This window comes from Natator depressus, chromosome 6 (assembly GCF_965152275.1).
Source record: "Natator depressus isolate rNatDep1 chromosome 6, rNatDep2.hap1, whole genome shotgun sequence".
In the NCBI taxonomy this organism is placed as follows: Eukaryota; Metazoa; Chordata; order Testudines; family Cheloniidae; genus Natator; species Natator depressus.
Genome location: NC_134239.1, coordinates 68,161,742 through 68,175,842, shown reverse-complemented (window position 1 = coordinate 68,175,842; position 14,101 = coordinate 68,161,742). Strand labels below are relative to the sequence as shown.

The window sequence follows — 14,101 nt, the reverse complement described above, 5'->3', positions numbered from 1 at the left end:
AAGTAATCTAGCTAGAGATGCATTAGATTATGATTTCTTTAAATGGCTGAGGAAATAAGCTGTGCTGAAAGGAATGGATATTCCGGTCTTTGTGTCTTTTTGTAACTTAAGGTTTTGCCTAGAGGGATTCTCTATGTTTTGAATCTAATTACCCTGTAAGGTATTTACTATCCTGATTTTACAGAGGTGATTCTTTTTACTTCTATTAAAATTCTTTTTTTCAGAAACTGAATGCTTTTTCATTGTTCTTAAGATCCAAGGGTTTGGGACTGTGGTCACCTATGCAAATTGGTGAGGATTTTTACCAAACCTTCCCCAGGAAGTGGGGTGCAAGGGTTGAGAGGATTTTGGCGGGAAAGACGTTTCCAAACAACTCTTTCCCACTAACCGGTTAAACGTCTGGTGGTGGCAGCGAAAGTCCAAGGGCAAAGGGTAAAACAGTTTGTACCTTGGGGAAGTTTTAACCTAAGCTGGTAAAAGTAAGCTTAGGAGGTTTTCATGCAGGTCCCCACATCTGTACCCTAGAGTTCAGAGTGGGGAAGGAACCTTGACCCATGGCCATGAAAGAGAGTAACTTCCCCTCCAGCAAACGAACTAGTGGATGGAGAATCACAAGTCACTAAGACTGGCCTGAAAGATCTACTGTTAAAAATCGAAAAGATGAATAAGATGATGAAGAATGAGTTCCATCCAGCCCATCCCCCCTGGTTCCAGGCTTGCATTAAAGATAAAAAAATTAAATTAATGAGATTAATTATCACATGTGGAAAATATCACATGTGGAAACAGGATAAAATGAGCCATCGGACAGCATGATTAATCTAGATGAAAGAATCCAAATAACTGAAAAAGGAGAAAAAGAAATAGAATTACAGCTGGAATATATGGAAAATAGAGACTGCATGAATAACATAAGGATTAAAGATATTACAGAGGAAACTGAAGGGAGAACTCTGCTGAATGTACTGGATGATATTGACCATGAGATACTAAAACTGGGAAATAAAGATTCCATTCATACTGAACAGGCTGACAGATCCCTTTTCCCCAGGGCCTCAGCTGGCTCCTGACCAAGAAGTGTGATAATTTATCTACACTACTATCAAGACAAGGATAAAATACTGAGGGCAATGAAGAGAGAGCTGAACCATTAATAATGATGATTCTTACCCACCCCATACAAATTTTCCCAGAGCTGGAAACCTCATCCCTTAAAAAGCAAAGAGAACATCACCACAATTCTTAGAAAGAACAATATAAGATACAAATAGAGGTTAGACTGTCCTTTCAATGGAAGGAAAGATATATGGCTATCTCAGATCCAAATGAAGGGAAACAGGTACTTCTGGACATGAAAATACGCAAATCAGCTCAAGAACAATCTGAATGGGATCAAGGGCATCAGTCCTACAGGTCACCAAGAAATCACTGGGAAGCAGTGAGATCAGAGAGAGCCAGAACAGCTCAAAAAGATGCATCATTAAGACAACAGGACAATCATGAGAATAGAAGAAACAGTCCTGATCCAAAAGAATAAAATTAGTATATGGGCTACAACATTATAATAGATAATGGATATTATATCCATGAGTTTATAATGATAAAGGGGTATTATAAGATGGGAACTGGGCTGTGTAGCTTGGAGGATATTTTACTCTACATGGATACAGTATACTTACTGGGTAAATATTATAGTTAATTGAATTTGTGATTTATATTATGAAAAAAATTAGTAACAAATTAGGAGACCCAAATCTCCTCAAGTGAAGCAAGTTTGATTTTAGAGTTGTCATAAACATTCCAAAATTTATATAAACTGGAGAAGGGTCACCTATGGTGGAAAATTTTAAGAATATATGAACTCAGAGATGGTATAATAATCTCATAATGCCCTATGTTATAAAGATGTTTAATAGGATTAGATAAAGCTTGGTTCTTAAGAATATATAAAAAAGACACCCTTCCCAACAGAACAGGATACTAACATGTCCATGAAGGAAGTAAGATGAGCTCAGGCTTCCACAGTTAGAGGGGACATAGTGACAATGGAGCAGTGCACAGGAAGGGAAACAAGAAATCAGAAACAGATGATAAATATTGTTACATGTTTTAATATAAAAGAGTATATTAACATAAAATGTTGGGCACAGAATTTTAAAATTTACAGTAAATCAGACTTAGGGTCAGGGCACAACAATATAGTGTTAAAGAAAGGAAAAACAATATATGTGGTAGTGTTAAAATTATTGTGTGTATGATGGGTACTATATCTAAAATGTCTTATTTAAAGAAGAGGAGTAAATGTAATGGAGACCTGGCATCTAGCTGGAGGGTCTCACTGCCTTTAACAAAGAGTAATAAACTTGGTAACAGAAGATGTGGTACTCATGAGTGAGTTTATTAATCTCATGACTGTTAATGTGAAGGGGATGAACAATCTAACAAAAAGAAAAGAGGTATTCTGCTCACTGAAAAAAAGGATTTTCCTAGTAAAGTCTATTTACAGGAAACACACTTGAAGAAATATGATGATAAACACCCAAATACTTCTTGGACACAGCTATTGTATGTCTCTACAGGGAAATTAATAGAAGAGCAGTGGCAATTCTCTTTACTAAACACTTCCCTTTTATTGTTTCAGCACAACTCATAGATATGGAGGACAGATATATTTTAATTAGGCTTGGAAGGATTAGATTTTTATTGGTACAATGTTGGTAAACATCAATTTCATTTTACCCACACAAACCAAGGGAAAAATATTTCCATCAAGAATAATCAAAATGTACAGATAGGCAAAGTAAGAAAAATGCTGCTTGAGAATTTATTAGAGTTTGGTTTAAGGATATTTACTTTTCATATGTTGATAATTTGTGTTTTAATGGTTATAAAGCTTTAACATTTTGAATCTCAACATCTACGGTCATTAAATAATTGTCTGACTCCCACATGGTCTCATGCTCCCTGAATAATTTTCCGTAACTGTGAAAATGTAAGTCAGTAAAAATCTAAAAAAACCCCTAAAATCCATAATTTTGCAAAATTGTAAAATGTGATTAGATAAAAATCAGAAAAAATGCTTAAAAATAACCATCAGTATCTGTCAAAATTAAAACAAATACAAACTGAATTCTGACAAGCCTAATTTTAATTAAGGGGCCCTTCTCATCTTAGCCAAGGTATGTGCTCCCAACCAAGATCAAGCTTTTTTTTCTGATCAATTTTTTATGGATTTAGGAAGTTTCACGGAAGGGGATATTTTTCTGGGGGAGATTTTAATGAAGTGCTTAATTCCACTTTGGATCAATCGAATGTACACAGAGGGCATTCAAGAGGAGCAAGGGCAAATTTGTCATAGAAAATGAGGATCTGGAGGATGTCCGTCAGATGAATGTGGACATCCGGAACTACTATTCTGCTACTCATGGATCTTATGCCAGGATTGATATGATTTTAGTTCTTGCACCTTGGCTAATTTGGTCAAAAAAGCTAATCTGGGATTTATAACTTGGTCTGATCATACCCCTTCATATATTAGAATAAAAGACTGGATGGATCGAGTGGAAAAACAAAGAGCCTTGGCAGTAGACTGGAGCTTTTCTGGATAACCCCATTTGAATTCAAAAACTGGTAAAAAATCAGAAATATATAGAAGAAAATAATAAGGAAGAGATCAATTAAAGTATTTTCTGGGAAGCTGGAAAGGTAGTAATGAGGGGGATTCTTAAAAATAAAGCACCCTACCTCAATACTGAGCAATAATGGAATCCCAGCCGTATCCCTCCTTCTTGCCCCTGCCCCCCGCCCCTTTTGTTTTAAATGAGAGCCAGGGAAAAAGTCAGGTAAATCATTTTTTAAACACTGTTACCCAGAGGTATTAGTCATCTTGTTATGGCTGAAAACATTATTCATTAAGTCCCAAAATCAATATTTGTATACAATAGCTCTTTATAAGAAAAAGTTTGCAGCAAACTTCCTAAAATACAACTGTGTATCTTCTCTGCTGCAGTTTGCAGCTAATGAGGTCTCAGCTCAAATATTTACAACTTCTTTTATAGCAGCTGTGGCATTCTGGAGGAACATATTTGGAGATGTATTACTGCATTTTGCTTTTTCTGCCAAGTGCAATACAGGTGTCCAAAACCTTGACTGCCCTAGGAAACCACTTTTTAATTCTTAGCAGCCAGTTTGACAAGTGCTTCTGAAATTAACTTCTATAACAATTTGAGGAAATGGTACAGTGTAGACAGAAGCCCTATTGACACAGTTAAAACAACTGAGTTTTACAGCCACTGTTACACTTTGATGTGGTTGAACCTGGTTCTAAAGCCTTTTTTTAATCAGAACTACATGAAGAGAAAGACAGTATTATAGCCAGGTTAAGGAGGACCATCTGCTTTCGCAGATTTCATTTAAAAAGCAGAGATAGGTTTAAAGAGTTAAACAGCACTCTGCAAGCAAAATTTAAGAGACCTTTGTTTCTTCTGATAAGAAAAGAAGTGCTTCCAAAATTATCTTGATCTTTGCTGGACTGATGGCCAATTCCAAAGGAAGACTGTAATATCTGACCCCTGGATAGTCTATAAGATTTTGTATGGAAATAAATTGTTTCGAGCTCAGAGACCTGGGCAGGGACTTTGTGGATTTCATTTTTTTCCCAGAACTTGTCTTCTGAAGGCATAGATGCTCAGGTCTGAGTCAGACAAATTCACAGTTTTAGTTTGGGCCTTCACGGTAAGACTACAACTCCTGATCCAGGAACATCTCTTAAGGGATACAGATGTATCCAAGGCCATTGTGACTGAAATATCAAAGGAAGCCCTAAGGTAATGTTTGGATGCCCTCTGGTCTTCCCCGAAAAATTCCAGAAACTCCTTTTTTTGTCCTCAGGAATGCACTAGTTTTAAGTGAAAGGTTATATCTGGCCATAACTACCCAATAATTAGAATCTTTTAAAACTAGAGCAGCCAAGGAATAACCTTTCATCAAAAACAGATCCAGTCACTTAGAATGCCTGTTCATCGGGACTAAGGCAGAGGTTTTCAAACTGCGGGTCATGACCCAGTACTGGGTCGTGGAATGTAAGGCACTGGGTCACGGAAGCTATGGTCAGCACTGCTGACTGGGCCGTTAAAAGTCCCGTCAGCGGTGCTGCCTGGCTAAGGCAGGCTCGTCCCTACCTGTTCTGACATTGCGCTGCACCCCAGAAGCAGCCAGCAGCAGGTCCGGCTCCTGTGCAGGGCAGCCACAGGGCTCCGCATGCTGCCGCCACCCCGAGCACCAGCTCCACACTCCCACTGGCCGGGAACCGGCCAATGGGAGCTGGGGCAGGCAATGCCTGTGGACAAGAGCCACTTGTGTGCCTCTACCTAGGAACCGGACTTGCTGATGGCTGCTTCCGGGGCGCAGCGCAGTCCGCGGTGCCAGGACAGGCAGGAAGCTTGCCTTAGCATCCCCGATGTGCCACTGACCGGGAGCCACCCAAGATAAACCCGCACCCCAACCCTTCTCCCCAATCCCCTGCCCTGAGCTCCCCCCAAACTCAGAGCCCCCTCCTGCACCCAAACCCTTCATCCCCAGCCCCACCCCAGAGTCTGCACCCCCAGCCCAGAGCCCTGACCCCCTCCCACAACCCAACCCCCTGCCCCACCAGAGCCCCTCCCACACCCTGAACCCCTCATTCCCGGCCCCACTCTGCAGCTCTCACCCCCTGCACCCCAAACCCTTCATCCCCAGCTCCGTTGGATCATGGGCATCAACAATTTTCTTCAACTGGGTCGACAAAAAAAAAAGTTTGAAAACCACTGGATTAAGATAATGTCTTCTATTGGACCAACTTCTGTTGGTGAGAGAGACAAGCTTTAAAGCCACTTGATTGAATAAAAGATATTACCTCACCCACTTCATCCCTCTAATATCAAGGGACCAACTCAGCTACAACTACACTCCATACATAGGGAGGGAAGACACCTTCATAGCTCCAAATGTCTTATTTATTATAGCAGAAACCACAAGTGAGCCTAGGATAGGATGCTTAAGGAATATAACTGAATCTATCCATGGGAACCGGTCATGAAAGAGAAAAAGCAAGACTTCACTGAATATTAGATACCCAGCTTTTGTGGGTAAATATATATTAGAATATAGGTCTTGACAAACAAACCTGATTTCATTCTTTGATAAGATTATTATTAATAATAATAGGGCTGTCAAGTGATTAAAAAATTAACTGCAATTAATCTTAGTTTGAATCGCACTGTTAAACAATATTAGAATACCATTAATTTAAATATTTTTGGGTTTTCTATATTTTCAAATATAGGGTTAGGGCTGGGGGCTCTGGAATTCTGCCGGGTGTGTGGCTCAGGGTTTCAGCCCCCCTCAGGGCTTGGGGCTTCAGCCCCTCTAGAGGTGTGGGGATATGGGCTCCAACCTGGCATGGGGGTTCAGCCCAGCACAGGGCTTGGGGCTCCAGCCTCTTCCCCACCCCCGCCACCTGCTGGGAAGCTGCAGGCTGGGGCTGGGGCTGCTCCAGCCCCTCCGCCACCTCCAGAGCTGGGCTGCTTCAGCACACACACATCCCTCCAGAACTGAGGGCTGAGGCTTCAGCCCACCGGAGCCAATACCTCCCGCCCTACCCAAAGGTAGGAAATTAACGCCTTAAAAAAATCAACATATTAATTTTGCTTTCAGTTATTCACAGGCATTAACTATGATTAGCTGACAGTCCTAAATAATAATAATGTTTGTTACAGTAGTGCCTAAGGACCAAACAAGAATGGGGCCCCATTTTCCTAAGCACTGTACAAACAAAAGTACAAACAAAAGTAGCAGAATGTAAGCTATTCAAGGCAGCTACTATATAAATAGACATACCAGACACAGGGTGGGGGAAAGGGACAGAACACAAGCAGAGTGAACTTTGTGATGGCAGCAAACATCATGTTAGTCCCATGATTTTTTGGGGTGGGGGGTTAAAGGGAATAAGTTAAATGGAAAGCAAACTGAAGGGAGAGCAGACATGGAAGAGAAGGGAGATAAGGCAAACAGGGCAGGGCAGACGAGAATAAGAGGGGCAGGGTGAAGTGAATCTGAGGTGAAGTGACTGTGAGGGAGGGATAGGGGGAGCACTAGAACAAGGAGCCAATCAGCACAGGACAGATAAAGTCCAGTCAAAAGCATAGAAAGTTCTATGAATGTCTGAAGGTCACTGCTTTGGCTGCTTCTGCAGCTGCTCGTACCTGAAATCTCTGACTGGGTCCTCCCAGAGTTTTCCCCCCTTATGCCACATGGTACAAAGGAAGGGAAGCATCACATGGGTCCTAATGCCCCATTAGGGGTGGGGGGTCTCCCTTGTATAGTTCTGGGCCCAGGAATGTGCTGGAGGTACCACCTCAGTTGGATCCCATTTTTAACCTTCTCCCCCTCAGCCCTGGTCTACACTAGGAGTTGAGGTCAAATTTAGCAGCATTAAATCGATTTAACCCTGTACCTGTCCACACGACAAAGCCCTTTTTTTCGACTTAAAGGGCTCTTAAAATTGATTTCCTTACTCCACCCCTTGAAAAGGGGATTAGCGCTGAAATTGGCCTTGCCGGGTCGAATTTGGGGTACTGTGGATGCAATTAGATGGTATTGGCCTCCGGGAGCTATCCCAGAGTGCTCCATTGTGACCGCTCTGGACAGCACTCTCAACTCAGATGCACTGGCCAGGTAGACAGGAAAAGAACCGCGAACTTTTGAATCTCATTTCCTGTTTGGCCAGCGTGGCAAGCTGCAGGTGACCATGCAGAGCTCATCAGCAGAGGTGACCATGATGGAGTCCCAGAATCGCAAAAGAGCTCCAGCATGGACTGAACGGGAGGTACTGGATCTGATCGCTGTATGGGGAGAGAAATCCGTGCTATCAGAACTCCGTTCCAGTTTTCGAAATGCCAAAACCTTTGTCAAAATCTCCCAGGGCATGAAGGACAGAGGCCATAACAGGGACCCGAAGCAGTGCCGCGTGAAACTTAAGGAGCTGAGGCAAGCCTACCAGAAAACCAGAGAGGCGAATGGCCACTCCGGGTCAGAGCCCCAAACATGCCGCTTCTATGATGAGCTGCATGCCATTTTAGGGGGTTCAGCCACCACTACCCCAGCCGTCTTGTTTGACTCCTTCAATGGAGATGGAGGCAACACGGAAGCAGGTTTTGGGGACGAAGAAGATGATGATGATGATGATGAGGTTGTAGATAGCTCACAGCAAGCAAGCGGAGAAATCGGTTTTCCCAACAGCCACGAACTGTTTCTCACCCTGGACCTGGAGCCAGTACCCCCCAAACCCACCCAAGGCTGCCTCTCAAACCCTCCAGGCAGAGAAGGGACCTCTGGTGAGTCTACCTTTTTAAATAGTATACATGGTTTAAAAGCAAGCATGTTTAATGATTAATTTGCCCTGGCATTCATGGCCAGTACAGCTACTGGAAAAGTCTGTTAATGTGTCTGGGGATGGAGCGGAAATCCTCCAGGGACATCTCCATAAAGCTCTCCTGGATGTACTCCCAAAGCCTTTGCAAAAGGTTTCTGGGGAGGGCAGCCTTATTCCGTCCACCATGGTAGGACACTTTACCACGCCAGGCCAGCAGCACGTACTCGGGAATCATTGCAGAACAAAGCACTGCAGTGTATGTTTGCTGGCGTTCAAACAACATCCATTCTTTATCTCTCTGTGTTATCCTCAGGACAGTGATATCATTCATGGTCACCTGGTTGAAATAGGGTGCTTTTCTTAAGGGAACATTCAGAGGTGCCCATTCCTGCTGGGCTGTTTGCCTGTGGCTGAACAGAAATGTTCCCCGCTGTTAGCCACGGGGAGGGGGGAGGGGCTAGCCACATGGTGGGCAGAGGCAAAATGTGACCTTGTAACGAAAGCACATGTGTTATGTATGTAATGTTAACAGCAAGGTTTACCATGAAAGAATGTACCCATTGTTCTATAAAATGTGTCTTTTAAAATACCACTGTCCCTTTTCTTTTCTCCACCAGTTGAATGTGTTTCAAGGATCTTCTCCTTCCCAGAGGCTAGCGAAGATTAGAAGGTGAAAAAAACGCACTCATGATTAAATGTTCTCTGAGCTTATGCTGTCCTCCCACACTGACAGAGCACAGACCAATGCATGGAGGCAGACAACATCAGAGTGCAGGAAAGCACAAAATGACCGGGAGGAGAGGTGGTGGGCTGAAGAGAGTAAGTTGAGGGCTGAAGCTGAAAGGTGGTGGCAGCGTGATGAGAGGAGGCAGGATTCAATGCTGAGGCTGCTGGAGGATCAAACTAATATGCTCCAGCATATTGTTGAGCTGCAGGAAAGGCAGCAGGAGCACAGACCGCCACTACAGCCTCTGTGTAACCAACTGCCCTCCTCCCCAAGTTCCATAGCCTCCTCACCCAAACGCCCAAGAACGCGGTGGGGGGGGGCCTCCAGCCACCCAGCCACTCCACCCCAGAGGATTGCCCAAAAAACAGAAGACTGGCATTCAATAAGTTTTAAAGTTTTAAACTTTTAAAGTGCTGTGTGGCCTTGTCCTTCCCTCCTCCACCACCCCTCCCAGGCTACCTTGGCAGTTATCCCTCTATTTGTGTGATGAATTAATAAAGAATGCATGAATGTGAAGCAACAATGACTTTATTGCCTCTGCAAGCGGTGATCGAAGGGAGGAAGGGAGAGTGGTTAGCTTACAGCAAAGTAGAGTGCACCAAGTTGGTGGTGGTGGGGGGGGGGGTTCATCAAGGAGAAACAAAGAGAACTTTCACCCCGTACCCTGGCCATTCCTGAAACTGGTTTTCAAAGCTTCTCTGATGCGTACCGCGCCCTCCTGTGCTCTTCTAACCACCCTTGTGTCTGGCTGCACGTAACCAGCGGCCAGACCATTTGCCTCAACCTCCCACCCCACCATAAACGTCTCCCCCTTACTCTCAAAGATATTGTGGAGCGCACAACAGGCAGTAATAACAATGGGAATACTGGTTTCGCTGAGGTCTAACCGAGTCCGTAAACTGTGCCAGCGCGCTTTTAAACGTCCAAATGCACATTCTACCACCATTCTGCGCTTGCTCAGCTTGTAGTTGAACAGCTCCTGACTACTGTCCAGGCTGCCTGTGTACGGCTTCATGAGCCATGGCATTAAGGGGTAGGCTGGGTCCCCAAGGATAACTATAGGCATTTCAACATCCCCAACCATTATTTTCTGGTCTGGGAATAAAGTCCCTTCCCGAAGCTTTTGAAACAGACCAGAGTTCCTGAAGATGCGAGCGTCATGTACCTTTCCCGGCTATCCCACGTTGATGTTGGTGAAACGTCCCTTGTGATCCACCAGTGCTTGCAGCACTATTGAAAAGTACCCCTTGCGGTTTATGTACTTGCTGCCTTGGTACTCCGGTGCCAAGATAGGGATATGGGTTCCGTCTATGGCCCCACCACAGTTAGGCAATCCCATTGCAGCAAAGCCATCCACTATGATCTGCACATTTCCCAGGGTCACTACCCTTGATATCAGCAGATCTTTGATTGCGTGGGCTACTTGCATCACAGCAGCCCCCACAGTAGATTTGCCCACTCCAAATTGATTCCCGACTGACTGGTAGCTGTCTGGCGTTGCAAGCTTCCACAGAACTATTGCCACTCGCTTCTCAACTGTGAGGGCTGCTCTCATCTTGGTATTCTTGTGCCTCAGGGCAGGGGAAAGCAAGTCACAAAGTTCCATGAAAGTGTCTTTACGCATGCAAAAGTTTCGCAGCCACTGGGAATCGTCCCAGACCTGCAACACTATGTGGTCCCACCAGTCTGTGTTTGTTTCCCAGGCCCAGAATCGGCGTTCCACCGCATGAACCTGCCCCATTAGCACCATGATGCCCACATTGCCAGGGCCCGTGCTTTGAGAGAAGTTTGTGTCCATGTCCTTATCACTCTCGTCACCGCGCTGACATCGCCTACTCTCCCGGTTTCGCTTTGCCAGGTTCTGGTGCTGCATATACTGCTGGATAATGCGCGTGGTTTTTAATGTGCTCCTAATTGCCAAAGTGATCTGAGTGGGCTCCATGCTTGCCGTGGTATGGCGTCTGCACAGAAAAAAGGCGCGGAACGATTGTCTGCCGTTGCTCTGACGGAGGGAGGGGCAACTGACAACATGGCTTACAGGAAATTAAAATCAACAAAGTTTGGCTTTACATCAAGGAGAAACAAAAACAACTGTCACATAGAATGGCCCCCTCAAAACCCTGGGTTTAGCAGGCCAATGCTCAATCCAATGCTCAACCCACTGAGCTATCCCTCCCCCCGGTATTTCAGGCAGGACTGAATCTCCATTAAACTTTTCAAGGTGCCCCTGACAGACCTCACCAAAACGATTCTCGGCCGTTGATTTCACGGAGGGAGGGAGGGGGAGCAAATGAATACAAAACAAATCTGGTGTATTTCTTGTTTTGATCCACTCCATCTATCTTTTACATCTTTGGCTGGCAGCAGACGGTGCAGTAGGACTGCTAGCCATCCTCATCTCCTGGCTGCTCGCCATAAGATGGTACAATAGGACTGCCGGCAGGACTAAAGAGAATGACCTGGTCGAGTCACTCCTATTTTAGTCCCTGCGCCCATGTCTGCCCAGGCGCTCCTGACCAACTTTACCGAGACGGCCAGGAGCACCTCGGACATGACAACGATGGCTATCAGGCCTATTGCACAGTCTGCTGCCACGAGGCAATGGGTTGCTGCTGTGTAGCAACGCAGTACCGAGTCTGCCAGCACCCACGAGATGCACGGTGACAGTGAGCTGAGCGGGCTCCATGCTTGCCATGGTATGGCGTCTGCACAGGTAACTCAGGAAAAAGGCGCAAAACGATTGTCTGCCGTTGCTTTCATGGAGAGAGGGAGGGAGGGCCTGACGACATGTACCCAGAACTACCCACGGCAATGTTTTTGCCCCATTAGGCATTGGGATCTCAACCCAGAATTCCAGTGGGCGGCAGAGACTGCGGGAACTGTGCAATAGCTACCCACAGTGCAACGCTCTGGAAGTCAACGCTAGCCTCGGTACTGTGGAAGCACTCCACCGAGTTAATGCACTTAGAGCATTTTGTGTGGGGACATACACAATCGACTATATAAAAACGATTTCTAAAAAAACTACTTCTATAAATTCGACCTAATTTCATAGTGTAGACATACCCTCAGTGCAGTAATCCTTGCTTTGGCTGCTGTTGCAGTCACTCCTACTGGTTTGGTTGATAAAGGCAAATGCATAAGGGTAATATACTTAGCCTTTTGTAAGGCATTTGACTTAGGCTCACACAACATTCTGATTACAAAATTTGCACTATATAGTATCAATAAAGGACACATTAAATGGATTAAGAACTGTCAGTTCTCAAAAACAGAAGTCAATGGCAAATCATCATCTAATGATGATATTTCTAGCACAGGGGTGGGCAAACTACAGCCTGCTGGTCAGATCCGGCCTGCTAGCTGTTTTGAGCCGGCCCTCAAGCTCTTGCTGGGGAGAGGAGTCTGGGGCTTGCCCCACTCCGGCACTCTGGTGCTCCAGCTGGGGAGCAGGGTCAGGGGCCTGGAAGCAGCTGCACAGCCCTACTCTGGCACTCCAGCTGGGGCACAGGGTCGGGGGTCACTCCACATGGCTCCTGGAAGCCATGGCATGGCCCCCCTCCGGCACTCCAATGGGAGCTGCAGGGACGGTGCCAGTGGACAGGGCAGCATGCAGAGACACCTGGCTGCGCCTCCGCATAGGGGCCAGAAAAGGGACATGCCACTGCTTCCGGGAGCCGCTTGAAGTAAGCGCCACCTGGAGCCTGCACCCCTGAGCCTCTCTCCATGCCCCAACCCACTGCCCCAGCCCTGATCCCCCTCCCACCTTCCAAACCCCTCAATGCCAGCCCAGAGCACCCTCCTACACCCCAAACTCCTCAGCCCCACCCCAGAGCCTGCACCCCCAGCCAGAGCCCTCACCCCCCCCCCAGCACTCCACTCCGGAGCGCCCCCCCCCCGCACCCTGAACTCCTCATTTCTAGCCCCACCCTGGAGCCCGCACCCCCAACCAGAGCCCTTACCCCCTCCCGCACCCCAACCCCAATTTTCTGAGCATTCATGGCCTGCCATACAATTTCTATTCCCACATGTGGCCCTCAGGCCAAAAAGTTTGCCCACCCCTATTCTAGTGGGATTCCACAGGGATCAGTATTTGGCCTGATGCTATTTAACATTTTCATTAATGATCTGGAAATAAATATAAAATCACTGCTGATAAAATTTGCGGATAACATAAAGATTGGCTGAGTGGTAAATAATTATGAGAATACAGCATTCATACATAGTGAACTAGATCACTTGGTAAGCTGGACGTGTTCAAACAAAATGTGCTTTAATATAACCAAATGCAATATTATACATCTAGCAACAAAGAATTTGGCCATTCCCACAGAATAGGCGAATGTATCCTAGAAAGCAGTGATTCTGAAAATGATTTAGGGGTCTTAGTGAACAAGCAACTCAACGTGAGCTCCAATACAACGCTGTCGCAACAAGAGCTAATACAATCCTTGGGTATATAAACAGGGGAATAGTGAGTAGGAGTATGGAGGTGATTTTGCTTCTGTACATAGCATTGGTGAGACAGATACTAGAATACTGCACACAGCTCTGGTGCACACATTTTAAAGAGGAAGTTGAAAAACTGGAGAGGGTGCAGAAAATGGTCATAAAACGATTTGAGGGCTGGAGAAAATGGCTTACAGTGAGAGAGCTCAATAGGTTTAGCTTATCAAAAAGAAGACTGAGAGGTGACTTGATTACAGTATATAACAACCATCAAAGGGAGAAAATACTAGGTATTAAAGAGCTCTTTAATTTCATGGAGAAAGGCTTCACAAGAAGCAATGGCTAGAAGTTAAAGACAGACAAATTCAAATAGGAAATTAGGCACAATTTTAATTTATTTAATTTATTTATTTAAACAGTGAGGGAAATTAATCACTGGAACAAACAATAAAGGGAAGTGGTGGATTCTCTATCTCTTGTTGTCTTCAGATTAAGACTGAATGCCCTTCTAGAAG

At 45.1% G+C, this 14,101-nt stretch overlaps 1 protein-coding gene across 4 annotated transcripts in view; it reads right to left on the bottom strand.

The window, feature by feature from the left end:
- Positions 1–14,101, bottom strand: part of TTBK2 (tau tubulin kinase 2) — a 212,710-nt gene that overhangs the window by 109,519 nt on the left and 89,090 nt on the right. The window lies entirely within an intron of this gene.